Consider the following 601-nt stretch of genomic DNA (forward strand, 5'->3'; position numbering starts at 1 on the left):
CGATTACCATTACGAATTAAACATTTAATGTGATAAAGTGCGTTTTCAAATGGATAAGCACTAATAGTTGGAAATGGACCAAACTTTTTAATATCGTCTACGACATGGCATAGATTATGTACGTTACTTCCTACAGCATCTATTCCAAATATATTAATGAAGTCCTCGATATAATCACGAAATAAATCATTAGCGATATCTAGATATTGAGAATATTCTTGACTTGTACAAATTGTCACTGCGCAAAATAATATTAAAAAGTGGTTATATACATTTCTTTCTAAATAATCTTTTAATATTACTGGACCCACATACAATAAAATTGTTCTGAACTCAAGACCTTTCCAAAATTTTAAACAGTCGAGTCTTCTAACTGCACAATGTATTTCATCTGGTATAGTTTTATTGCATTGTTCCAATAAATCAGATATTTCAATAATTTCTTTTGCACACAACTTTGTTCGAAAATTAAAACTGCCATGTATCCATCCAACGAGGCATTTTTTCATAATTCCCAAATCTAATAAATGTAATGAATCAGCAATTACAAAATCAGCAATTATATCTATAGGAAGTTCTTCAAGTGGTGAGACTTCCTTAT

This window comes from Wasmannia auropunctata, unplaced genomic scaffold, assembly GCF_000956235.1.
Source record: "Wasmannia auropunctata unplaced genomic scaffold, wasmannia.A_1.0 LD336035.1, whole genome shotgun sequence".
NCBI lineage: Eukaryota > Metazoa > Arthropoda > Insecta > Hymenoptera > Formicidae > Wasmannia > Wasmannia auropunctata.